We start from the raw sequence: 24,919 nt of genomic DNA, 5'->3' as shown, positions 1-24,919 counted from the left end.
ATGTTGGCCCCGGGTTCCCCATCTCCGGGGACATGGACAATTATTAAAAGGAGGAGGGTGGCTACGCGGTCCCCATTCGTGTGCTGATTTTGGCACCCAGGGACCATTTCCTTGGGGCCCAGACAATTATTGGAAGGCGTGAGGGGCCATATGGCCCCACACCCCACATTGATTTCTACCCCTGGTGCCTGGCCACTTGTACCCTGGTGCTCTGGCCCCAACCAGGGCACCTAGTGTGCATTGATGGAGACTGCGGGGGACTGAATGCTCCCACGGTCCCAGTTGGCATTGCTTCTGCACGTAGGGAGCTTCTAAAAATGCAGCTTCGTGAATGTAGTAACAATCCTTTCATCTGTTTCCCTGCCCACATGACAGTGTGCAGGGACATAGATGAAAACTCTGCTTCCAGCAAGAGAGAGCACATTTCCAGCTCCATCTTGCTGAGAGCACAGTTAGTCTTTGCTCTCACTGTCACAGATACCCCAAGCTAAAGCAAAATGCTATTTCCCGAGGGTGGGCATCAGGAGCTGAGCCTGGGGGAGTGGCGGTCCCCAGGGCCATTAATGGCTTCAGTAGAGGCCCTGGAGCCAATAATGTCCCCCCTTCTTTAGTTTGCTTGGGCCAACCTAGGAGAGGTGGTGGTCCCGGGGGCCATGCTGCCCCGTGCAGTGAGTTAAATTTACCCCTGGGGAGGTGGTGGTCCCAGGGGCTCTACAGGACCATGGGAGGGGATTCCACACAGCCTCCCTCCATAGTAGTAATCAAGCCCTGGGGAGGTGGTAGTCCCTGGGGCTCATAACAGCCCAATGGAGAGGGGGTCCATGCACCCCCCCTCCCATATTTTAAAAAAGCCCCAGAGAGGTGGTGATCCCCAGGGCTAATCGAAGCCTTAGGAGAGGGGCCCTGTGCACCCCTCCTTTTTTCAAATGCTGCATGCCCCCAGGACATGGCCTACCCCTTGATGAGGTAGATAGGCCCACTTTTTATATTTTGGTGGTTAGTAGGTCTGCCTTAGTTAAAATGACACCCTTTATATAAGTTATGCACACCTGTAGGGGTTTGTTCACCGGGCCCAGCGCCCAGACCACCATTGTTCAGAGCTCATGCGCAGCAGAGGGTCGGGCATCAGCTGGGGTTTGGTACAGGGCCTGGCCACAGGCCTGGCCCTGCAGCCAACCTCATGGCCACGAACAACTGAAGGGGGTGCGCAATGTGGGTTTTTTGTTACATATGGTAATAAAATATTAATTTACATTAAACAATTCTAGAAAACCAAAGGTTTAAGTGACATTATAGTTAGGTATGGTAATAATATCCTACTTTGCATTTATAAAAACAGTTGAAACTCAATGAAAAACTAAGATTAAAGGGACATTATAGTTAAGAGAAAATGTCAATTAAAACATGCCATTTAAAAAACAAATGTAACTCGTGCCCTAAAGTAATGATAACTTACAAACTCACCATGGACTGCTAATTAGCTCACATATTACATCACTCATGACATGTTCTATGACATCCTTAATAATATCATTACAGGATTTGAAATTATATAATTGATGACAATACTGTTCATGGGGGATGTTAGTTACAGTTACTTTGGGGCACGAGTTACAGGGTTAATTAAGATATTTGGGTGCATGTGAAGATGTGTGTGCGGCAGAGCAGTGAAGGATGAACAATAAGTGGGAGCAATGGAAAGTAAGATGTGGTTGGGTGAGTGAGATGAATTGTTGATTGGCCAGGGAACTGCTTCTAAAGTAGACCTTTCAATGTCTTCTAAACTGTTGCAGGTTTTGGCTCTCTTAACACAATCCTCACAGGCTGTTCTTGGTCTAAAGCTAAAGGCCATGGAATCTGTTCCAGTCCCTCAGACCTAAATGCTGATACTGCTCCCATCAATCCTGATGCTCTCCCCGTGGTGTATCTCCCGTCAAGCATCTTGAAACTCCTGTGGCTGTATAATCAGCCCCAGTATGCTAGTCTTAATTAGAAAATGTCAGTTTTTATTGAGCTGCAAATTGCAGATCTGCTTGCTGTCACTCATACTACATCTTCATGAATGGGTAATTCTCTCATGCATCCATCACCCAGGACTCCTCCCTACAAAAGTCTAGTCCTTCAGGATTTGTAAGCAGAGCCAGAGATTAGAATTAAAAGGGCCCTAAGACATCATTTCACCTCAACCCCTGGCTGAAGCATTCAGCCCATCAGGTGCTTGCAGTTCAATAGGAGCCACTTAGTAAAGGTCAACAATCGTGTTCTCTAGGACTAAACAGAGGCCATGACATCTAACTGAATTCCAAGCAACCTAATAACCTCCTTGGCATCACCACAACTAACCCACTCAACTTGAGTGATGGGGTACCTTTTTCTCCACTAACATCACATGAACTATATATTAACTGATGATTGGCCCCCCTAGTGGTGAAAAATATACTCCACAGCTCCCACAACCACCTCAACAGATGACGTCTGCCCTGTTTGCATACCAAAACATTCTACATCAGCTCGAGAAACTCCTTTTTTGGGAGCAATAGGATGGGTCTTATCCCCAGAAAGTAGGCAAGGATAGCACTTTCAACATGTCCTTAAAAGGAAGAAGAGTAAAAGTCTCTGCTCAATTTTGTATCAGTGCAACCTAAAGTAGATGCTAGCTTGAATCCAGTGGCACAGTGAGCAAGGTACCCACAACTTGGCATACCCTGGCCACTTAGGGTGACTTTAGGAACACAAAATGATGATAGGCAGAGTGCTGAAACTTTTCAAACACTCACCCCTAGTCACAGACTGGGTTTAATCAATCATTCTTTTGCTCACCATGCCACCCCAGTTTGAACCAAGCCATATGGTAATGAGTCTTGACCCTGTTCTCCATGGGAATAGTCCAGCCCAAACTGCCAGGCCAGGTCCTCCCTGGACTGGAAAAAATCATCCTGGGACCGGTTTTGGGGTATCAACCCTCATCAGCCAGGCTAGCCTGCATCCAGTGGCACAGTGAGCAAGGGACCCACGTCTGGGCATACCCTGGCCATTTAGGGAGACTTTAGCAACACAAAAAGATGATGGACGGAGTGCTGAAACTTTACAAACACTCACCCCCAGTCACAGATCTAGGTTTTATCCATTGTTTTTTTGCTTACCATTCTACCCTAGTTTGAACCCAGCCATATGCAAATCAGTATTGACCTTGTTCCTCATGGGGACAGTTGAGCTCAAACTGCCAGTCCAGGTCCTCCCTGGACCTGAAACAAGCATCCTAGGACCAGTTTTGGGGTATCATCCCTCATCAGCCAGGCTAGCCTGAATTTAGTGGCACAGTGAATAGGGGACTCACGTCTGCACATACCCTGGCCACTTAGGGTAATTTTAGCAACCCAAAAGGACAATGGACAGAGTGCTGAAACTTTTCAAACACTCACCCCCAGTCACAGATCTGGGTTTAATTCATTGTTGTTTTGCTCAGCATGCCACCCCAGTTTGAACCCAGCAATATGCAAATCAGTCTTGACCCACAGTCCAACCTGAACTGCCAGGCCAGATCCTCCCTAGACTGGAATCAAGCCTCTTGGGACCGGTTTCTGGGGGTATTACCCCTCATCAGCCAGGCTAGCTTGAATCCAGTGGCACAGTGAGCAAGGGACCCGTGTCTGGGCATAGCCTGGCCACTTAGGGGTAACTTTGGCAACATATGAAGTTGCTCAATTTTAAGGTGTACCTCCAAAATTTCCAGTAAAGTACACTGACATTTTGTCTCAAGGTCATCCAAGCCACCTCTCTGCTGCCTTAGGTATTAACAAGATCATGGCAGAAGTGGAATCCTCCCTGCTGCATCAGACATTTCACTGCTGTCTCTTCTTGAATAATAATGTCAGACAAGCACTGTTGGGACAGAAATCAGAATTCAGTCAAGCCCTGAACATCAGAACCCTATAAAATGTTGGGTCTCCTGACTTACACCTATTCCTTTTTGTTGCACTCCAAAATTATTCCATTCATAATAACAATTCTGGATTCCAACCGAGCAGAGATCTTTCCAGAGAGGGCAATGCCAGACAATGATTAACTTCCCACCTGAATTAACTTGCCATGGTGGCCACTGAATCTACTAAGACTATACTCATCCTGCATAAGGGTCACACTCCTTGGTAAGCTCTGCATGTGTTCCATGCAATTTCATCTGGTGAAGCACTGGAGCCTACTTGTGGGTGAGCATTCCAAGCTATTTCCAGTTCTTCCATCCATTGTCCAATTTACAAAGGTGAGCTCACATTCTTAACCTTGTGCGCCATCTACAGATGATGGTCACAATCATCATATCGAATTTCAGGTGGGGGTTCAGAAACACTCTTCATTAGGGTCTTGAGGGGCAAATCAGATTCATCACTATACATAAACATGTTAGAGCCAGAGGAGATGTTTGCAGCATTACATGTCTTCAGCCCAATCATGGAACACAAAGCAGTAATGATTATATAAATAAGGCAGCAAGGGAAAACCCATGATTTTCAGCTCTGCCAGCTAACAATAATTCTGTGGTAAATGCATTACTGGAGTAATGCTCTATCTTTTCTCCAACATTTCAGGGGTTGACAATGCCTGAGCAGTTAAAACATTCTCCACTAAAATCCCATCTTATTCATCCATAGATGCCTTTGCCCAAAGCACTTGAGGGAAACAGTACAGATCTTTTAGAAGATCATGGATAGCCGTCAAAGTTTGGTCCCTATTGATTGTTGCTTCTTCTTGCTAAGTTTGGCATTAAGACCCACCCAACAATCTTTTAGTTACAGTGCATGTTTCCTGAGTACTTAGCCTCACACACTTATGCCTCTCCACATGGGCACATCCTGGACAACCTAATAGCTTCCACAGATCCTAACATTATTCCTCAGTACTAGACCAAATGCTTGAGACTATTCTATTAGGAGTTGGTGAGAAATATCAACCTACTGACTAGCTTGGTGAATAAAGTTATATATTTGACTTGATCAAGTTTAATCACTGTTAGAAATTGGGTATCTAGTTGACAGTGGTATGGACCCTGTCCATGTAGGGACCAGAATCCTAACAGGGTAGGTCAGATACACATCCTAAATTAACCTGTGATCACCCTTTGGTAGCTGGGCACAGAGCAGCCAGGCTTAAGTTAAGAGGCAATGTGTAAAGTATTTGTGAAACACTTAAAATACAGTGACTCAATGAAAACACCACAAAAGACTCTACAGAGGTTGGGAATAATAGAGAATATTTTTCTTTGTAGAATAAGACTGAAACAACAAAAATCCAATCAGTAGAAGTTGAGATATGATCTTTTAAAGAGTAAGGGCTTGATTTAAAGTTTAGCAGATAGGGTTATTTCATCACAAGTGTGACTGATATCCCAGCGGCTGGATTACGATTGCATAATATCCTATGGAAATCATAATGCAGCGGACGGGATCTCCATACAATTGTGACGGAGTAACCAGTCTGCCAAAATCTAAATCAGGCCCTAATTTTGTAAACCGTGTTTAGAAGTTACTAGCAATCAAAAGGTTACCTGAGGTCACAAGGGATCTGTACAAACCCAAAATTCAGGCCGAACACGATGGAGGGCAGGCCTACTACAGAACCCACACAGGGTTTGTTGAAACAGTACTTTGATGGAGCAAATTGTCAATGGCAAGGGTACGATGTGTTGATATTTCTCCCACACTCGGGACACTGCATCGTCAACAGGCTCAGTGGAAGTGAATGCAATGCGTCATTGTAGGCCATGTACAGCGTTGGTGTCGGGCCGGGCAGTATGTGAATCTGCTGTCATTGGGCAGCCGCTGTGTCGCTGTCAATGAAGTGTAGTGTGGTTAGTTTTACGTATCCTTTGCGCATTTGCTTCAGGCTTTAGGCCTTTGTGCACTTTGCCCTGGATGTATTTTATTCATTTGCTGGCAGCTTAGAGCCTCTGTGCACTTTGCTCTAAATGCTTTTTATTAGGCTTCGTACTGTTATTTTTCAAAAAGCCAGTTCTACGGTTTTGTTTTTTATTCATATCACACTGTTTTGCCTACTTCAGCACTGGAGTTCTCCATAACACATTCACTCTGTGCTTCAGTCAAGGATACAGTCTGGTACATTGCCGATAGACGTGGTAGGAGTTTAGACTTGGCATTCCTGCGTAGGGACATTTTGTGATCACGCTGACATGTTAGTTATAAAATCACTTCCTTGTCCCAATACACGCAAGAGGGAGATTCCGACCAGGGAACCACAACTAGACGCTGACTGCCTCGTTGCAGATGCTGAACCGAGATCACAGGCCTTTGCTCAGGTATGAGGGCTGATGTCTCCCCAGTGATACAGACAGACAAGCTAGAAGCTTAACATGCTGTGCTCGAAATAGAACAAGCAGAGGGAGAGTAGAAACTATTAAACACGATGATCGCTTTGTTCTTATTTTTTACTCTCCTGGTAACTATTTCAATCCTACTGTGTTGTATGGTTCTGGTTATTGCGGCTCATGCCTTATTATCTAAAATACAGTCGTTTTATTAAATCATTATATAAAACTTATACTGTCTTTGTCATTTGTATATGAGATCATATTGTAAATGAGACAGTTGGTTTGGATCTGAGTGACCACGACTTCCCTGAGAAGTTCCAAAGATGTCATGCGCTCGTCTGCCCAATCATTTCTTCTCCGTGGGAGAAATGAGGCACTGCTAGTTAGCCAGAGCAAAAAACGGATTTAGGGTGACAGAGTTCCTTACAAGTGGGTCAGACTCAGTCCCCCACACCGTTATCGATCCTGCTGCCTAGAAATCCAGTAGTCTCATTTAGGAGAATGAGAGCCCACGCGACATAGCGCCGCCAACGATTGGTCTGGCTCTAATATTTAGGTCCGGCTGACTCTCTCGGTCTCATATATATTTTGACTCCTCGGTTCCGTAAGCGGAGACGTCCGTGGGGCTGAGGGTTTCCGCCACCACGGTATAGGTACATCCTGTTACTTAGTGGTCGGTTGTTCAAGCTTGAACTTTAAAAGGAAAACCCCGATATTGCTGTGCCTTCTCAAATCTAGAGCTATTTTTTACAAATGGCGAATCCTAATGTAGTGAATATAGCTATCAATATGCGTCACCCACTCACAGGACATCTGATAGCACATGGACTGACGGTCCAGGGGGGTCCGGTCACTTTTGTGGTGGACGCCCATGCAGCCTATAGAACAGAACTTTTTTATTTTTGGGTCGTATTTCCAGAAGTTGATGGGGGTACAAATACTTTTCACGAATACACTGTTGCGAATGTCCCTGGACAATACAGGGCTTACGCTTACTTAGAGATACCTCTATCTTATCAAGAACACCATAATTGGCTTGATGGCGCCCTCCCACATACAGTAGCACAAGTGAGGTTAGGTCCGTTGAGTAATGATGGTCCGACCTGGCCTTTATTGGCTACTTACACACCATATCCTGCGGTTGCAAATTTGGCAGTGGCTGATGTGCGTCGTTTAAATATAGACTTAGCAACTACATACAGAAGACTGGTTCAGTTTGTAATGCAGGCATTAAATACTAATGCAGCGCGTGCTGCTCCGGCGCACCCACAAGCAGTGGTTCCGGGAATCAATCCGGCCACGGTACACTCAGTTATGGGTAAGGTACCGGCTAAACGTGAGGAGACTTCATTTTGGCTGGCACAAAAAATTAATACGCTGGAAGCAGTATTTCCCCATACGGGACCTCAGGATAAACATAGAATATTGACGATGTGTTTGCCGTATGGGATGGTTCCTCCGGTGGACCTTTGTAATACCTGGGGCACGGTGTTTGCCGCGCTCTACACTACGGCACACGGTACACCGACATTGGCTAATTTACCGGAAGTGCTTAAACAAATTCAAGATGAATATGGGGCTGCCCCTGCCTTAGATTTGGGCATGCAGTTAATGGGCAATTTTGCCGCAGTTTCTTCTATTATTTTGAGTAATCTCAAGGAAGAGGCAGTAGCACTAGCAGTGCGAATGCGTCTTCAGGACGTTCCGCAGATTAATCAGGAGCGGGAACTTCCGAGAATAATAGCAGAAACCTATTGTAGTATTGGTCACGATAGCCTAGGGGCTAGACCGCAAAAACCCCAATTGCAGGGTAAAAATAATAAAGATAATGCTAAACAACAGCAACATGAGGGTACTAAAAAACGCTGGGAAAAGAAACAGCAAACACCTAAGAAAGATGGGGGACAGTCTCCGGAGACCCCACAGAATAGGTATAATCTCAGGAATAGGGATAATTTGAAGACGCCTGATAGATATCAATATACTGATACACGCCAATCTTGTTCCTTTCAGGACTCCTCAGAGAAGAGAAGTGAGAGAGGTGGGCGGTCAGAGCGGAGGACGGATGACGTGAAACCGAGACAGGATTCACAACGCTCGGCGGAGGTTTCTATTAAACAAGAAGAGAAACCGCTGCAACAAAAACAGCAATTTAAAAAGAAGAAGGTGGCGGCAGTCTCAGTTAGACATGCCGCTCAAGAAGAGAGTTCTCTTGACGAACAAGACATGGGCGTTAGCACTGTTAGACAGCGCGGCAGAGGTCACAATAGTTCGCCGGAGTCTTCTAGAGCATCTGGAGGTGAAAGCAACTGATGACTTCATACAAGTCGAAACGGCGGACATGCGAGTCTCTGATCCTGATAGAGTATATCAAGTGACTCTACGATTAGAAGGGGACATTGACCGCATTGTACAAGCCATCTTTTGGGACCATGTGGTAAAATCATATGATGTTCTGTTGGCCGAACAGGATTGGCCACCTGACTTTGTTCGCGACTGTCCGGTTGGGGAGGATGTTATTACACCTTCCTTCTCACCACTTGTTCCGAGAGAGCTAGCGGAGTCCTATAGTAAAATATGGGCTCTAGCACAGGCTCCCGCCCTATATAGAAATAACGTGGGGTGGAATAGACAATCACCTTATCATGTAATTCCAATAAAGGGCACACCTCATCCACAGCCGCAGTATCCTATTAAATTTGAGGCAAGGGCATCGGTTAGGAAAATTCTTACACAATTGGAGTACCAGGGTGTAATTGAGCCCTGTGTCTCGCCGATGAATAATCCTTTATTTCTGGTTGCTAAACCGGACCATTCATATAGGATAGTGGTGGATTACAGACATTTGAATAGTCATATACGCACATATGCAATACAGAATTCACATAGCGCAGCGCTTATGAATAATATAGTACGTAAGAAGTACAAAACAACGTTGGATATCTCAAATGGATTTTTCTGCCAAAATATAGCGCTCGAAAGTCGGGACTATACCAGTTTCAGTGCGTTTGGCTCTCAGAAAAAGTTTTGTCATTTGCCTCAGGGGTATAAAAATAGCCCAGGACTGTTTTCGGCTCGTGTAACTGAAATGCTGCACGAGTTGGACCCTGAAGCGTTATCATATGTTGATGATATATATCTGATAGACGATGAGATTCTGCAACATCTAAGGTGTGTATCGCGCATTGTTGTGGGGTTTGCTGATATTGGCTATAAGTTTAATTTTAAGAAATCAAAGATTGCCTTCCTCAGCGTCATTTTCCTGGGATATGAGTTGTCGAGTGAGGGCAAGAGCTTAGCGCCACAATTTTTGGAGAAATGTGCTTTATTGCAGCCTCCTAATACGGTTCGGAAGCTCCAGTCATTGTTGGGGTTTCTGAATTTTGGCAGAACTTACATTCCTGATTATGCTACGCGTATAAAACCATTATACGAATTGATTCACCTGAATTTTTCGAGTAGATTTTGGACGATTGAGCATACACACATACTACGAGAGTTGCAGACTGATCTCTTAGCAGTTAAACACCTACACACACGGGACAATAAGACACATTTAGTCATCAGTGTGATGCCTGGGGCTGTTGGGTTTACGTATGTCACCTTTAATGAGGGTGAGAGAGTCCCGATTGCATACAAGTCCCACTTGTATTCTGCTGCAGAACAACGATTTGCACAGACTGAGAAAATACTCACTGCAGTACAGATGGCTGTGATTAAAGAAAGACCGCTTGCCCAGGGCCAACGCATCATTGTCGTTTCCCCGATTCCGGCCCTAGAGGCAGTTACAAAAGCAAATGTTCCTAATTCGAAAGCTTTACACCCGCGATGGATACAATGGGCGACGTCTTTGACAGCCACTGATGTAGATTACATATTTGACCCAAAACTGCAGACTCAAGAATTTCTTCAATATGAAATAGAGTACCCAGTTCCTGCTGGCACATTGCCTATTGACCAATATCAGGTGGTCATGTATACCGATGGCTCTGCGCAACCAGCGGTTGGGACTAAACAACAGTATTCTGCTGCTTATGCGGTGGTGAGCAGCACCATGGAGGGGGAAGTGTTCTGCCCCCGACATACTTATACTAAAACCTTGGGAGATTGCACGGCACAGCTGGCTGAGCTCATAGCTCTATTGTTAGCGTTAGAGCATGCGGATCCGGCGATTTTAACATTGCTGGTCTGTGACTCCTACTACTGTGTACAGTCTTTCAATGAATATCTACACTATTGGAAGTTGAATGGATTCAGAGATTCTAAAGGCAACACCATTAAACACAAATTGTTGTGGGGTAAGGTTGCGGATCTGAAAGAGACGCTTCCTAAGGTCCATGTTGTACATACACTTGGACACCAGCGCGTTGGAATACACGTTGCTGGGAATACTTTGGCTGATGAAGCCGCGAAATCAGCAGTGGCTGTAGCCACTGTGGCCGCAGTGACTCGTTCGAGTTCCAAACCAGACACAGAGATTTTGGCTGCCATAAAAGCTATGGCTGATGGCACGCCATTTCCTAAAGGATTTCCTTCTAAATATAGTTACTGCTTGAGTAGTGCACTAAATGCTGTTGTTAATATTCCAGGCATTGGTGTACGTGAACAACCCAATAAAATTGAGAGACCTCGATTAATTTCTGCAGCACATGAGGGGGTGGCGTCTGCACATGCTGGTGTGGCTGCCACGATTTCACTTTTACAGGCTCGTTACTGGTGGCCTGGTCTCTATAAGGAGACAAAGCAATATGTCCTTTGTTGTGACGTTTGTCAACAGATTAAGGCTTCGTCAGCTAGACGCCCGCAGCAGAACGCCCCTTCTGATTTCAAATAAACCTTTACAGTGTGTTTACTTGGATCATTGTGGTCCGCTGACACCAGATAGTGCATACAAATATATTTTGGTTGCTGTAGATTCGTGCTCCAGATTTGTGTGGGTCTGGCCACAACGTTCGGCTGACGCTCGGACTGTTATTAAAGATTTGCGCATCTTTGTCGATACATTTCAAGTTGCGGCTTTTCATTCGGACCATGGCCCTGCTTTTGCCTCTAAGGCATTCAGGGACACCATGGCTTCGTTGGGGGTCCAACTCCAATTCTCGTCTCCATTTCATCCCGAGGGAAATTCTGTCGTGGAGCGTTTAAATCGTGATTTAAAGCAATCCTTAACGGCCAGGGTTATAGGTACGGGTCGTAGTTGGCTAGCCCACCCATATGGAGTACAGAGAGCACTTAATAACTTGCCTAGACGGTCACTGGGGGGTCGTACTTCATATGAGTGCCTGTTTGGAACACGAATGTATGTTCCTGATCTAGATGGTCCTGGTGTGGAGGCAGCAGTTACCCCCTTTGACATAAATGATCGTGTCACTGTTTTGCAGGATTTACAACAATTCCGTGAAGATAACTCTTCTGCAAGTGCTGCCTCCTCAGGGATTAAGGATGAGCCAGTAACACCTACTGGTTGGATACCCAGGATTGGGGATCTAGTGCGTGAAAAGGTCGCAGTAAAGAAAGAATTTGGTCCTTCTTATCGAGCACCTGTCCCTGTGTTAGGGGTAAGCGGCACGAGAACTGTGATTTTACCGCCGCTGCAAGGGGCCAAAGGAAATCGCTTTGTTTCCATTGATAATGCCAAGTTACAACATGTGGCCGATTCTGCACAGCAGACCAAGAGGGACACCCAGTAGTTCCGGCATCCCTCTCACTACTGGGGAAGAAGTCCCGCTGCAGGTGATTTACACCGACGCTGTTTCCTCTCCGAGCTTGGGGAGGGTGGAAGATGATATTGCGAGTGTTCCACAGACGACGATTAATATATAATCTTTTGATCAAGTTGCTGTACGTTCTACTGATGTTTCTGAACATGTGGTTTATAGCGTGCCTAGGCGAGAGCCTCCATCTACTTCTTTGTTCACAATTGCACCTTTTGCAAGAACTGCCTCTGGTTGCTTCAACGACGCTGATGATGCAGTGTCCAGCTCCTCGTCCTCGATGTCTTCTGTCCGAGGTCCACGTAAGCTGCTGAGTTGGCTTAAACGCACATATTTTGTTTTTCCTTGGAACTATTTGTGGCTTTTTATGGCAGTAATGACTCTTTTTTTATGGTTGGGATTTGTGGTTACTTTTTTTCTAGTAATCCATGGTCATTTTCTTCCTGAACGATCTGACATTGAGCACGTGGAGACTGTGTTGAAACCACATTTTTCGTCTCAAATGGTTCGGAGAGACTTGTCAAATGTAAACATTTCTGCAATACCGATTCCGGATGGGATTGTGTGGGATAAAGTAATGTTTGATATATATGGTCCCACTGAATTGATTCAAATACCGTATGCCCTCAAGTTATCAATGAATGATATTGTTATACCAGGCATTGTTTCTGATGATTGGGATGTGAAGACTGTAGATTCTATGCTGACAGATTTGCAATATTATACTGTCTATGACGATGAAGATGCTTACCAATTTAGAGATAATCATGGTGACATGTTTTGCTACAACTATTATGGACACCACTTTGTTCATAAAGCTAGTAGCCCTAAGTCCATATTTAATTATGTGCAATGGGAACATTGCTCGACTCCTCCGCAAGGGAGTTCGAAAACGTATTATGATAAATTTGCATATTTTTCTGGGCATAATCAACGAAATGCTAAGTCTTACTATTTTAAAGTTACTCCGTATTCTAATAAGCAAATGTTATTGACCGATACTAAATTACTGTATTCCAATTTGTTTGTATCTAAACTTTTGGTCGAGGGGTACGAATACTGGTTTAAGACTGTTGACTTGAAAAGTGTTTGGGGTACGAAAAATTGACAGATGCAAGGCAGGGACACATTATTTAGAGCATGTATTATCCCTGTGCAGATGATTTTCCTCAATGACACAGTACAACAGACTAGCTGTTTGGGCTTGGTAACAATTAGAGAGTTAAATTTGCCTAGTATACCTGTCCCTTCCAAATTAAACAACTGGCAGCACTATGTGAATGCTACTTTTAGTGAATTTACACATTGGGTCCAGAATGGTACGCTTAACACTTCATCGATACATCCGGGCGGGTGGTTATTATGGCCTGTAGACACTAATAAGTGTCATCAATGTTTTGTCACCTCTTTGGGGGGGTTCAGGACTAGTAGGGCAGACCCTCGTTACATTTCACCAGAACATGCTGATATTATAACTACATACAGCGTGGGGAAGCTTTGTCAGCAATGGTTGAAGTCATCCACGCTGGATGCAGTTAAGTCACATCTCACGTTACTGTCTAATGATACTGATTTACAAGATTTTTTTGTCAGGACCCAAGGTACCACGGAAGAAAAGGTTCTTATACAAAGTTTATAATGAGATTTGGAAGCTTTCACAACAGGAGGCTGCAGCCCGGTTGAGGCAGATTGATCAGGAAAACCTGATGCAGACTTTGTCTGTTGTTGATAATGGCAGCTGAGTGGTTGATTCATGGGGTTATTAATCTGCCTATCTCCACTCTGCAATTTACTTCTTGTTTGAAGCACATTCCGGTGGGTAGATATGAACTATTGGGTGACAGTTACATACACGAGGTGTGGGAGCTTCCCTTTCAATACAGATGTGTTAATGGTTTGAGGGAGGTTTTTCTTAGCGGTAGCGAATGCGAAGCTTCTGTCAGCCATTCCATGGTTTGTAAACAGCTGTCCTTGCACGGAGCGTGTAACGCTTCGATTGCTAACTTAGCTTGTTATCTGAAGGGAGTTCCAGTCCTGGTTATTAAAAACACTTTCCAGGTGCTTTCTAACGGCAGTTACACTGTTCTTAACAGCGAATGCTGCTGTGGCATGCGTGCCGGAATAGTTTACGTTGTCGTTGTCAACAAGGCCATTACGTGCTGCGGGAATGTGTTGTTTCCCCCCACTCAAATTAGGGAGGTAGCGGACATCTGGCCTCATATTGCTACTTCCAAGGTTAATTTCGACAAGTTGAGTCGGCTAAAGGCTTTATTGTTTCAAAAGCATGTGGCCCTTACATCTGCTAGCGAGACCTACGCACTTCAGGTGGCAAGGTCATCGGGGGAAATACAGTCCCTTTTGAATAATAACTTTCCAAGTCACTTCGGTGAACTTGTGGGACGTATATTTAATGCATCCAGCACTGCTGGTATTGAACATTTTTTCAAAGCCGTTGGTGTTGGTTTTGCTCACACCTTCTCTTTCATATTCGGTTTGATACCTTCGGCTATACACTCTATTTTCGGAAGCATTTTTGGGGGTTTCCCGATTACTTTTGCTTTATTGGCTGGAGTCTTGCTGTTGCTATTTTTTCGCAATGGCTGTCCCGCCACGACGAGATCCTATATTGCTGCTCCCGTCAGCGCAGCTGTGTCGTGAACGCATGATGCAACATTTTGGAGCAACACTCCTGGGCCATTTGGAGTGTGACTGGTCTCTGTCATTCCGACCGGTTTTGGATTGTGTGCAACCCGTGTTTCGGTGCCTTTGGTGCTCATTTGAACATGCACTGGCTCTCTCTCTCTCACTGCAGCGCCCTCCAGTGGTCGATCCTGATCTGTTGATGTTCCCGATTAGGGCTCATTCCCAGACTTGTGCACTACGGTTGCGTTTGCTTCGTGAGGCAGTTTATGAGATTCCCTTCCTGGAGGAAGATGGTTTTGTCTCATTCATAGGCCCTGCACGGGGTGCCGCCCTGAATGGTTTTGGGGCTTTGGAACACACCTGCTCCATGGTACTTTGTGGCGTGGATCTTCCGATATTGACATATATCGAAGTGGAGGAGCTCCTACTTTCTATTGCTTCTGTTTGACAATTGGATTTTTTTCCTCTCCTGCGAAATTGACATTATATTGAATTTGGCTTTATTGTCACATGTTTCCTAAATTTATGACTTTGTTGTCTTCTGACCTTGTCGAAATATGTATATATTTTTAGGTATTGTTTATATCTGGGGCATATTTTTATGTTATTGGAACCGCTTGCTACCGACAAGGGGAGGGTGTTGTGTGGTTAGTTTTACGTATCCTTTGCGCATTAGCTTCAGGCTTTAGGCCTTTGTGCACTTTGCCCTGGATGTATTTTATTCATTTCCTGGCAGCTTAGAGCCTCTGTGCACTTTGCTCTAAATGCTTTTTATTAGGCTTCGTACTGTTATTTTTCAAATAGCCAGTTCTACGGTTTTGTTTTTGATTCATATCACACTGTTTTGCCTACTTCAGCACTGGAGTTCTCCATAACACATTCACTCTGTGCTTCAGTCAAGGATACAGTCTGGTACATTGCCGATAGACGTGGTAGGAGTTTAGACTTGGCATTCCTGCGTAGGGACATTTTGTGATCACGCTGACATGTTAGTTATAAAATCACTTCCTTGTCCCAATACACGCAAGAGGGAGATTCTGACCAGGGAACCACAACTAGACGCTGACTGCCTCGTTGCAGATGCTGAATCGAGATCACAGGCCTTTGCTCAGGTATGAGGGCTGATGTCTCCCCAGTGATACAGACAGGCAAGCTAGAAGCTTAACATGCTGTGCTCGAAATAGAACAAGCAGAGGGAGAGTAGAAACTATTAAACACGATGATCGCTTTGTTCTTATTTTTTACTCTCCTGGTAACTATTTCAATCCTACTGTGTTGTATGGTTCTGGTTATTGCGACTCATGCCTTATTATCTAAAATACAGTTGTTTTATTAAATCATTATATAAAACTTATACTGTCTTTGTCATTTGTATATGAGATCATATTGTAAATGAGAGAGTTGGTTTGGATCTGAGTGACCACGACTTCCCTGAGAAGTTCCAAAGATGTCATGCGCTTGGCTGCCCAATCATTTCTTCCCCGTGGGAGAAATGAGGCACTGCTAGTTAGCCGGAGCAAAAACCGGATTTAGGGTGACAGAGTTCCTTACAAGTGGGTCAGACTCAGTCCCCCACACCGTTATCGATCCTGCTGCCTAGAAATCCAGTAGTCTCATTTAGGAGAATGAGACCCCACGCGACAGAAGGATGCGCCAACTTTCCCCCCAGACTCAGGGTGATGCGTCAATTATTGCAAGTTTTAGCTGCAGAACCCACTTCTGAGGCCCAGGACTAGAGAGGGGCACTCAGGCATGGGTAGGAATCACAGATGGCAGAGTCCAGCAGCACCTGGAGAGTTGTAAGCAGTTTCTGATGTCCCTGAGACTGCAGAAGAACAGGGGCAAGCCCTTGGAGACACCCTGGTTCGGCAGGAGGGGCCTAGTCCTTGTCTTCAGCAGGACAGATATCAGCCGGCAGCAGGGTAGCTCAGCAATGCAGGGAAGTAGTTCTTTGGAACAGCCAGTCCAGAGAGAATGGCATTCCATGCAGCACAGCAGTCTTTACTCTAGCAGAGTTCTTCCCAAGTCAATAGTGATCCGGTTTCAGGGGGTCAGAGCCCCACTGCTTATACCCAAAAGTGCATTTGATGTTGAGGATGACTATAAAGAATCTCTCTAAAGTGCACAGGCCCCCTTTTCAGTTCAGCCCTGGCTCCAGTCTTTCAGTGCGGGGTAATCAGACCTTTTTGTGGGCCTTTGGCCACTACTCTTTGAAGTGTAAGTGTGAGCCCTTACCCATCCTCCCTGCCCAGATAGGCCCATCAGTGTGCAGATGAATGCAGATGCATTTGAGTGTCCTGTGTTATGGGTGTCTGGAGGGAATGCACATATATAGCTGGAACCCAGCCAAGACCAGATGTGTATTGAAGACAGGCTATCCGACACTGAGACCAATGAGAGCAGAAAAATGCCGACCTTCTAAAATTGGCATTTACAAAGTAGTTTTAATAAAACCAACTTTACTAGTAAAGAGGATTTATCATGAGCACTCCAATGACATGAAACATGATTTAGCTACTCATTTGTGATCAGGAATTACAGCTTAAAAGTATATTAAGGAATGCCTAAAGCTAGCCTATGACAGGAGTAGGCCTCACAGTAACGAAAAATTACTTTGGGAGTTTTTCATCACCAGGACATTTAAAACGTAAAGGTACGTGTTCTGCCTTTTACTTACATGGCACTCTGCCCTTTGGGCTACTTAGGGCCTATCCTAGGGGTGACTTATGTGTAATAAAAGGGGCAGTTTGATGCTTGGCACAAGGTTTTAAATGCCAGGTTGAAGTGGCAGTGAAACATCACACACAGGCTCTACCTTGCCAGGCCTAAGACATGTTTAAGGGCTACGGACATGGGAGGCACAATAAGTGCTACAGGCCCAACTGTAGCATTTCATTTACAGCCTCTGGATACAGGGTATATCACTTTACAAGGGACGTACAAGTAAATTTAATATGCCAATTGTGGATACACCAATTTTATCATGTTTAGGGGAGAAGCACATGCACTTTAGCGCTGGTTAACAGTGGTAAAGAGCTCAGAGTCCTGAGGCCAACAAAAAGATACACAACAAAACAGGAGGTGAAAGGCAAAAATTCAGGTGTGAGACTATCCTAAGGGTGCCAGGTCTAACACATTTCCCCACCAGCTGAAAATGGGGGGAGCTATGCAACCTCTAGGGAGTTCTCATCGCTAAGACAGAAAAAAAACAGATAGACCATCAGCATTGACGTAGTCTACCCCAGTCAGTGTTCCACCCTAAATTCTATACCCTGTAGGAAAATGGACTACTTCAACAATTTTGGATTTTCACCCATGATTTGCATTGGCCACCTGAGGGGCCTGTAGCCAGTCTGAATCAGGAAGTGGGTTCTAAACAATTATGGCCTCAACTTCTTCAGGCCCAAATCACAGCAAAAGCTTCTCTCTCAATCGCACTCCATTACTGCTCCCAGGGAAGAAACCTTCTAGATATGAAGGCTACAGGTTGGTTCAGGCTTTCTTAATTGAGCTGTGATAAAACTGTCCTTATGCCATGCTCCGAGGCATCTATATGAATAATAAACTCCTTGGAGATGTCAAGGGACTTGAGCACAGGATTTGAGCACATGGCTTGTTTCAGGGAGACAAATGATTTTTGGCATGCCTCTATCCAAATCACATTTCTGGGCTGCTTCTTAGAAGTCATCTCAGTCAAAGGAGCAACAATGGTGTCATATCCCTTTACAAAACACCTATAATACCCATTGACGCCCAAGAATGTTCTGACCTCAGTCTGGGTTTTGGCAGGGCTTCCAGGCCATGATAGTTTTAATCTTGACCTTGAGGGGCTGCACCTTACCCCAGCCCACCAGGTGTCCCAGGTGCACCACCGACACCTGCCCTCCCTGGCAATTACTAGCCTTGATAGTCAGGATTGCCTGTTGCAGGGCCTGAACCACTTCCTCAAGGTGAAAGAGGTAATCTTCCCAGCTGCTACTGAAGACAGCTATGTCATCTAGATAGGCATCTGAGGCGACTGCCAATCCAGCAAGGACCTGGTTCACCAGCCTTTGGAAGATTGCAGGAGCATTCTTTAATCCAAGGGACATCACCCAAAAGTGATAGTGGCCCTCTGGAGTGGAGAAAGCTAACCTTTACCTGGCTCCTTCTGTTAGTACCCTTATGTAAGATCAAAGATGTGGAAGTACTGGGCAGCCCCTAACTTGTTAATGAGCTCATTCACCTGGGGAATGGGATAAGTATCAGTCTTTGTTACAGAGTTTAGCCCTCTATAATACACACAGTACCTGGGTTCAGGTGTGGTGCCCAGTGTGGCAGCTTTTGGTATCAAAATCATAGGACTGGACCAGGGCCTATTGGAGGGTTCTATCGCCCCTACCTCCAGCATCTTAGAGCCTTCGCTTTTGATGCTGGCCCTCACCTTATCCGAAAACCTGTGACTTTGTTCTTGACAGGGAGGTTGTCCTCTGTGTCCACATCATGGATGCACAGGTGAGTAATCCTAGGAGTAAGAGAGAAAAGGGAGGAGTACTGTTTCAACACTTGGCGACAGTCCCTCTGCTGTTCAGGAGTCAGAGTGGGGGAAAGGAGTATCCTGTCCACAGATCCATTCTTCTTCTTGGAGGCTAAGAGGTCAGGCAGAGGCTCACTTTCCTCCTCCTCAGTCCCATCTGTCACCAACAGCATGGTGACCTAAGACCTCTCAAAGTGGGGTTTGAGGCAAATTATATGAAGATCACTGTGGGGTTACCTCGGGGTCTTAAGGTTCACCACATAGGTGGCCTTATCGTTTTTTTCAGTCACCTCATAGGGCCCAGTCCAGTGGTCCTGGAGGGCCCCAGGTTCCACTGGTTCCATCTCTCACACCTTCTGCCAGGCTGAAATCCCACAGTGGTGGGATTCTGGTCATATTACTCCTTCATCACAGCATGGCTAGCTTCTAAGTTGCCAGAAGCTTGCTTCCACAACTTAGCCATTTGGCTTTGGAAGGCCAGCATGTAGCTCACTTCATCCTGGGGAACTCTCTTGGGAGCTTGCTCCCTCTCCTCCTTCACCAAACCAAGAGGTCCTCTGACAGGGTGCCCCTAAAGAAGCTCAAATGGGCTGAAGCCCTCTCCCTTCTGCGGTATCTCTCTGTAGGCAAACAACAAACAGAGCAAGAGGATTTCCCATTTTTTCCTTAGGCCGTTAGGTAGACTCCTGATCATGTCTTTAATGGTCTTGTTGAACCTTTCAACGAGCCCATTGCTTTGGGGGTTGTAAGGGGTGGAGAACTTGTAAGTTACAAGAAAACACAACCAAATGTGACAGCTACAAATGGAGAAACCACCTCCTGGTTCTCCTCTCTATGAAAGCCTCCACTTGAGGTTTTAAGTATAGAGTCTTAGCCACTGGGGTCATTCCCTTCACGGAAGAGGAAGCCTCACATACCCAACAGTATCATGCTTCATCATCGGCTTCCTCCCCCCATCCCGTTAGGACAGTGCCACCCGGAGAGACTCAACATCCTGATGGACTCAATGCAGGACGGAGTTCTTACATAAGCTAACCACTGTATAAATACTGGGATCCAGATCACTAAACTAAAAATACCTTGTGTTACCCCTATGTGTTACCTCTATCAAAGGGGAAGACAGGTAGTATTAAAAGCAGTAAAAAGTGATACCTCAAGAATTATAACTCAAGTCACCTAGTAAACGGCCAACATGTTTCTGTCCATTTTTCTAAGCCCAGCGGGTCTCGGGCATTCTTCGGGGCCATGGATCCCTATTTGTCCTTGCCAGCTACTCTGCCCTATTCTATCTTATTCAGTGCAAGGAAAATGCATGCAGATCTATCCTACCTGAGTAAGTGCAAAGAGGTCCTTAAGCCACCTTCAGGGACATAAAATCACAGCTCGGAGTGAATTCTCTGAGAATATATAAAACAATTAAGACATCACTCTGTGATCAAACGTGACAAGGTACACATCACTGCAAACACTTGTGACGAGTGACCCGAACGAATGCAATAGACCCCCCATTTATTCTTAGTCTCTTTCTACCTACTAACACTCTACAACAGTAGTGTAATGTTTTTTCCAGTCTTACTAGACTCAGGCCCTCATTACAACATTGGCGGTAACTACCACCTACCGCCACGGCGACGGCGGCCAACATACCGCTGCTGTGGCTAGCAGCCATCTACGCATATCTTGACCGCCGACGGTATACCGCCAGAATGCTGGCGGAACACCGTCGATAGTCATGGCAGCGGATGGCGGGAAGGCGGCACTGCTGCTGACAGCAGCGCCGCTGACCGTCTCCAGCCTGAGGACCCCATGCAAGCAGGTGAGTCGGGATCTCCGACAGGAGCGGGCGGTGGAGGGTGTTGTGTGTATGTGGGGGGGTGTATGTTTTGGAATACATGCATGCGGGTGTGAGTCGTGTTGAATGCGTACGTGAATGAGTGATTGTGAGTGTTGTGTGTTGTGAATGCATGTGTGTGACAAGGTATGTTGGTGTGTGTTGCGGTGTGTAGGTATGTATGTGTGCATGCGTGGGTGGTGGTGGGTATGCGTGTGTGCGTGTGTAAATGGGGGCACGTGTAGGTGTGTACATGTGCGGGGGGTAGGAGAGGGAGGCAGAGGGTGAGGGAGCTCTGGGGAGGGGGAGGGTGGGCGGGGGAGACCCCTATCAGTGCCTGGGAAGGAATTCCCTGGCACTGATAGTGCCTACTACCATGTTTTTTGTGGCAGTTAGTTTGCCACGAAAACCATGGCGGTAGGCCGGGTCGTAATCCCGAGGGTGGGATCGTGACGACCGCCTGGCTGGAGACCGAAGTCTCCAGCCCAGTGGTCATTACCACCCTGGCGGTCGGCGTGTTAAAGTGGCAGTTTCCTGGTCAAGGAAAGGGGCTGCGCCCTTTGTAGTTGCACTCTGTAAGTTAGAGATACAAAAATAAGGACAAAACACAAAAATGCAGACAGATATGCCGAACACAAAAAGCCATGTAAGAAAAAGCTTCATGTGTGGAGGTCTTGTCACATTACGTGATACTCATACTTCAAGATGCCTAAACCAAATCGCCTGGCTAATTGTATCTGTATGCTACATCCACTCGCCTATTTCTGTCACAGAAAACAATTTAGCGGTGTACCTTTACCTGCACCCTGTGTTGTCTGCTGGCTGAAAATGCTACCCAAGCTTATACTTGGTTTATCCCATTTAAAACATTAACACTCATGTAGTCTCTGGCAGGCCTAAGCATTTTGTTACACTACAGTGTGCCCCCTGCAGCAATCTCCCAACTAAGCCCCCATAATACTATTGTATTGCTACTGCTGTAGGAGTGACTTACAGATATTTCAAGCAGTGTTTTAGGGGACATGGCACGCAAGTGTGTGCCATGTCGGGTTTTCAATTCCGGGAGCAGCTTGTCAGGCAGAGTGCAATGACAGTCTGCATGAGGTTGGTGCTGGGTCCCTCAGAGTGGCACAAATTGTGCTACAGCTCCTAGGGGACCTCTTCAGTACCCATGCCCTAGATTTCGGGGGTACCATTTACTAGGGACCTATAGGGGGCTGAAGGGCCTAGTCACTTGGGGATCAAGTTACCAGGTGTCTTGTTTTAGGTAGGTAATACTGGCACTTGGGACCTGATTAGCAGGGACCCAGTGCACTTCAGTCAAAGTTGCATCTAACAACCAGGCAAAAAGTGGGAGTTACTGCAACCAGTGCCCAGCTCCCTACAGAGGTCTTTAGAGAACCACTTTTAATCCCCACCCTATTTCTGCTGTTGGGAGCCCTGACCACATACCTTCATTGACACTCTGGTGCTGACTCAGATGTCCTCCTCATCCTCAGCAAGCTTCCTGGAGTCATTTAGCTTGCTATCCACAAGGTGCTGGTGCACCTCTTGAAAACAATTATCATGCATGTGTTCCTTCATAAACAAGTTGTACAAACCTTAAAAATCATCAGCCTTGCTGCCTCTCACCCAGCCCTTCAGTGCCTTGCCAGCATAGTCTAAGAAATCCATCAATGTCTGTGCAGAGATTTTGTGCCTAGCCCTCGACAGCTGCCTTTACTTCTCAGCTGTCAACCCAAACTTACTGACTAAAATGGTCTTCGTGGCATTGTAGTTGGTCTGGTCCTCTGCCTTTAGTGTAAGGAGTGTGTCCCTCTCCACAGTAGGCATGTACTGCCAAAGACTACCCCCTGAAACTTCTCTAGGACCCTGTGCTCTTTTAAAATTACTTCATAGGCTGCCAGCCATGTATCTATGTCACCCCCCACACTGTAACTGGGCACCATATCTTTTTGGATGTGGTAGCTCAACTCATGTGCAGACACTACAGGTTTGCTGGCACCATTAATGCTGTTGCTGAACCCCTCACATAGGGCTCTTAGGTCCAGCTCTCACAGAATCAACTGCTGAGCAAACCTCATCTTCTTCTCCTCCATAGCCAATCTCTTTGCCTCCATCTCTTTCTCCAATTTGAGCTTAGCCAGCTCCAATTGTAATTTAATCTCCTCCCTCCTGTCCTCCAGCTCCTCTGGAGACAAACCTTCGGGTGACACTCTGTTCCCTGCCCTGGAAGGGGTCCTCATTCCTGGGAGTAAGTTGCTCTCCTCCCCCGCAGACAGAGGGCCAAGGCCTCTTCCTAGGCCCTGGCCCAAATCATCCTCCACATCCAGTTGTCCTCAGCCTCATTTTACTCTAAGGGCTCCTTCAATGCAACATGGGCTTCTAAATAGGCTCACAGTACCTTTTACAGCTCCACCTTATTGGTGCTGATTTTTAAAGGAAGCCAAAAATCCTTTCATAAATTCTTGAGCTGGGTCACAGTGTAACCCTGTAGTTTGGTCGGCTCAAACTCCATTCTTGCAGAACCTCCAACCAGACACATGATTTAGAGTAAAAAGCAAAAGTGCCAATCAGAGAGAATTGAACAATTAAAAATGTTAAATTCCGAGAGTAGGGAATAGACAAAAATGCCAATGGGAATCAGAGACAATTGATATGAATTGGTCTAGGTGTGAGTCGTAGTGTACACTGAATCACTATATGGTGTTGCATAAACCAAAGTCCTATCCTCACTGCTAATCAATAATAATAGAAATTGGGTCTCTAGTTGGCAGAGGTATGTACCCTGTCCAAGTAGGGACCACAATCCTAGTCAGAGTAAGTCAGATACAAACTCTAAATTAACCTGTGCTCACCCTCTGGTAGCTTGGCACAGAGCAGACTGGCGTAACTTAAGGGGCAATGTGTAAAGTATTGGTGGAGTAACTGAATGAATAAATTACAAAAAGAATCCACACAGGTTTAGAATAATAGAGAATATTTATCTCAGTAAAACAAGACCAAAACGACAAATCTTCAATCAAGAGAAGTCAAGATATGACATTTTAAAGATTAAGGTCCTTATTACAATCCTGGCGGTCGGTGATAAAGCGGCGGTAATACTGCCAACAGGCCGACGGTAATAAATATGAAATTATGACCATGGCGGAAACCGCTCAGATAGACAGCCACTTTAACACACCGACCGACAGGGCGAAACCAACAGGCACCACGGCAGTAACCGCCAACAGCCAGGTGGAAGACAATGTACCGCCCACAGTAATATGACCCACCTATCCACCACCTTTTCCGGGGCAGTTCCAATGACATCAAAAGCCTGGTGAAAGCACTGCACAGAAGAGAAAACGACTCACCTCTGGACACTCAAGGAAGAACCAAGCCGCCATGGAGCCCAAGTTGCATAACTTCCCCATGCTCTTCTACCTTCTGCTTCATTACGAACACCAACACTGGCGAATACGACCACGATGAGTACAGCCGCCTAGCACACATGGGAGGGGGGGGGGAGAGAGTGACACACACACGCAACATGCAACACCCCCACCCCCAACACCACACACACAACCAGATGCACTAACATAACATATACACCCTGTACTCCTCAGGAATAATGCAAGGACAACTACTATGGTGTAAAAAGGCTGTAATCAGATAAATATAGGTGAAATTTGTGCATCCAAATCAAAAAGTATATACATATTTACAATGCAAGAGACACTGCCCAGTCCTCAATGTCCATGGGCCACAGGGTCCAAGGCCCACCCCTCACTCCTGCAAGAGCACAGAGAGAACACTGCAGGGGCATCAGGTCGAAAATAGACTAGCACCTCAGGGGGACGAGGAATGGGGGGGCACCTCAGCTAGAAGATGATACAACATCACTGGTCCTA

This window comes from Pleurodeles waltl, chromosome 8 (assembly GCF_031143425.1).
Source record: "Pleurodeles waltl isolate 20211129_DDA chromosome 8, aPleWal1.hap1.20221129, whole genome shotgun sequence".
Taxonomy (NCBI): domain Eukaryota; kingdom Metazoa; phylum Chordata; class Amphibia; order Caudata; family Salamandridae; genus Pleurodeles; species Pleurodeles waltl.
Note: the sequence above shows the minus strand (reverse complement) of the source record.